The sequence below is a fragment of the Brassica oleracea genome, chromosome C2 (genome assembly GCF_000695525.1).
Source record: "Brassica oleracea var. oleracea cultivar TO1000 chromosome C2, BOL, whole genome shotgun sequence".
Taxonomy (NCBI): domain Eukaryota; kingdom Viridiplantae; phylum Streptophyta; class Magnoliopsida; order Brassicales; family Brassicaceae; genus Brassica; species Brassica oleracea.
Window position 1 is genome coordinate 32,067,882 of NC_027749.1, and position 3,754 is coordinate 32,071,635.

Genomic DNA, 3,754 nt, shown 5'->3' on the forward strand with positions numbered 1-3,754 from the left:
AATGCGAGGAAGCTTTCAATCAGCTCAAGCATTACCTAACGACACCTTCGGTTATGTCGAAGCCCGAAGTCGGGGACACTCTATCCTTATAAATCACTGTCACCTCCTCGGCCGTTAGCAGCGTCCTAATACGAGAAGACTGCGGTGAACAAAAACCCATTTTCTACACCAGCAAGCAGATGACGGAACCGGAAACGAGATACCCAACCTTGGAAAAGATGGCCCTCGCTATCATCACTTCGGCAAGAAAACTCAGACCTTATTTCCAATCGCACACTATCGAGGTGCTCTCCAACCAGCCCCTCAGTACGGTAATGCAAAATACCAACCAATCAGGAAGGCTAACAAAGTGGGCAGTCGAGCTTAGCGAGCACGACATAGTGTACAAAAACCGCACAGCAGCTAAGTCGCAAGTCCTTGCTGATTTCCTGATCGAGCTAACGCTGGAGTTAGAACAACATCTTGTGCTGCCAAGTCTGAACTGGATACTGCACGTAGATGGTTCATCTACGAACAAAGGTTCAGGGGCAGGCGTACAACTCCAGTCACCGACAGGCGAACTAATCCGACAGTCGTTCAGTTTTGATTTTCCGGCATCCAACAACGAAGCCGAATACAAGTCTCTCATCGCAGGCCTTTGTCTCGCCAAAGCAGTAAAAGCTAAACAGATCAACGCATACTATGATTCCCAATTCGTGGTAAGTCAATTCCTCGGAGACTACGACGTCAGGAACGACAGAATGGATGCTTACTTGACCCTCGTCAAAGATCTCACACAAGATTTTGAATTCTTCGAGCTAATGAAAGTCCCTCGCGGAGAGAACGTATGTGCGGACGCACTCGCAGCCCTTGGAAGTAGGCTACACGACCAGGTGAAAAAGACAATCCCAATACATAGGATTGAAAAGCCAAGCATCAGTCCACCGACGGAACAACTTGCCATTGCAGCATCTGTCACCGACGCCATGGAAATCGACGAAGGGGAACCTCGCGCAACGGAAGGGCTACTCGAAGATTGGCGAACGGAATTCATCGCTTACCTATCCGACGGAATACTACCTACAGAGAAATGGGAAGCAAGTTGGCTCAGAAGACGCAGTGTGCATTACGTCGTCATGGATGGAACACTCCATCGATGGACTGCAACCAAAGTACTCCTTCGGTGAATCTTTGGAGACGAAACAAGGCTGGTCATGGCCGAAACACATGAAGGAGCAGCAGGCAATCATTCAGGAGGACGGGCTCTCGCACTAAAAGTGAAAAGCCTCGGCTTCTATTGGCCAACAATGAACGCAGATTGCGAATCCTATGTCAAGAAATGCGATAGGTGCCAGTGACACGCTTCAACCATACACAGCCCAACAGAGTTGCTCCATACCTTAACGGCGCCATACCCCTTCATGCGATGGGGAATGGATATAATCAGGCCAATGCCGAGTTCTCAACAGAAGAGATTCATCCTAGTCTTGACAGATTACTTCACCAAATGGGTGGAAGCAGAAGCCTACGCCAGCATTACCGACAAGGAGGTGCAGAAGTTCGTCTGGAAAAACATCATCTGCAGGCACGTGCTCCCGTATGAGATAGTCACAGACAACGGATCCCAATTTATCTCCCACAACTTCAAAGAGTTCTGCGACAGATGGAGGATTCGGCGCAACATGTCCACACCGAGAAACCTGCAGAGCAACGGTCAAGCTGAGTCCACTAACAAGATAATCATCGACGGACTCAAGAAACGACTCGACTTGAAGAAGGGTTCCTGGGCCGACGAACTAGATGTGGTCCTCTGGTCCCATAGAACAACACCTCGCGGAGCAACGAAAGCCACCCCCTTCTCGATGGCCTATGGGGTTGAAGCGATGGCACCGGCTGAGGTAAATGTGACGAGTTTACGACGCTCCAAAATGCCGCAGAACATCGAACTTAACCAAGGTATGCTCCTCGACGCACTGGATGATATCGAAGAAAAACGTGACCAAGCATTGCTTCGAATCCAAAACTACCAGCACCAAATCGAAAGCTATTACAACAAGAAGGTTAAGTTCCGCCCCCTCGAATTGGGAAATCTTGTCCTCCGGAAGGTGTTCGAAAACACTAAGGAATGGAAAGCCGGAAAACTCGAAGCCAACTGGGAAGGACCATACAAGATCATCGAGGTTGTGAAACCTGGAGTCTACCACCTCGAAACCTAAACCGGCGAAACGGTACCACGAGCCTGGAACTCAAAGCACCTTCGCCTCTTCCACAACTAAAAGCAGCAAAGACAGGTGAACGACCAACGGTCACGTTCACTCAAAAAAAAAAAAAACCCGAGTAAATGCGCTCCCAGCCACTTTTACTCGGAAAAACAAAGAACTACGAATGGCTTGATCTTCCGCAAAGAAAGTACGTAGGCAGCCTTAACGGTTCCAGCTATAAAAAAAAAACACACTTCCCCGAGAAGTTGTACAACCCATGCGATGCCTACATAAGATTCGCCCCGGCACTTCAAAACAAACGTACCGACACTCGCACCCCACAGCCGAGTATGTCCTGATCAGACACATACTGGCGGGAATCCGGCCGTATCACAAGTACCGACACTCGCACCCCACAGCCGAGTATGTCCTGATCAGACACATACTCGCGGGAATCCGGGCGTATCACAGTATTCACTGATGCGTCCGAAATGATGACTCCTATCCATTTCATAATTTACTAAGTAGGGTTATTGGCCGACCGAACACTTAGAAATTGTTCTGAAAGTCGAGGTAGGAACCGTTATCGTTTGAAAATTTATCTTTCACGGTCTGAAGTTATCCAATTTTCACTCGAACAAACCAGGAAGCTTGATAAACGACCCAATGACACATGATCAACGAGTTGTCGAGTTCACAAGTCCGTACGAGCCAACGTCGAGAAACGGCTATGTCGCTGTCACGATACGGCATGAATCACAAATTCTATGATCGCTTGCGGTCAAGATATCTGCCGAGTTTCCTACACCTTCTCGGACCGCGACTCCCGGAGTTATCGAACGACCAGGAAGCAATATAAGTAAAACGGAATTCGCAAACAAGAAGAAACAGGCGGAGTCTTAACAAACGAGAGACCACAATGGGTTAAGTCATGATACATAAAAGGGGGTAAGTTTCATCCAAAGTAAAAAAGAAAAAAGAAAACAACAACAGAGTCATTCTTCAGGGTCCCTAGCCTGTTCCTGCGCTGCGGCATCACGGTCGAGAGATGGTTCGGGAAGGTTAGAACGCACCGGTTGACCCGCATCGACGCTTTCAACACGAGCCATCGCCTCTTCTCCGCGAACCTCGAGCTGACTCTCGGAGGGGTTTGCATGATCTCCGATTATCTCCCCGCTCCGCGCCCCGTTGACCTCCTCGCCGGTATCAGCTTTGTCCTGTTCACGACCCTGACCATCCTCCGAATCAGAAACGGAAGAATCAGAAATCTCAAGAACGTTGCTCCCATCCTGGTTCCCAGCAGATTTCGCTCCCCCATCAACGGCTCGCGAGTCAGTAGTGGTCACGCCAGTCTTCGACGAATCATCTCCCATGGAATGAGAGGGAGCAGCAAAGGTTCCAGGACGATCAACGGGACTTTGGAGAACCCCGGGAGTCCATGGATCGATCAAGCGTACGTTAGACCCATGCGGGTCGAGACACACGAAACCTCGCATATCGACGAACTGAGACTCGAGGCGAAGTGGAGAAAGGACCAAGTCAGCCTCCGGGATCTCGCCGGGATCAAGCTTCAA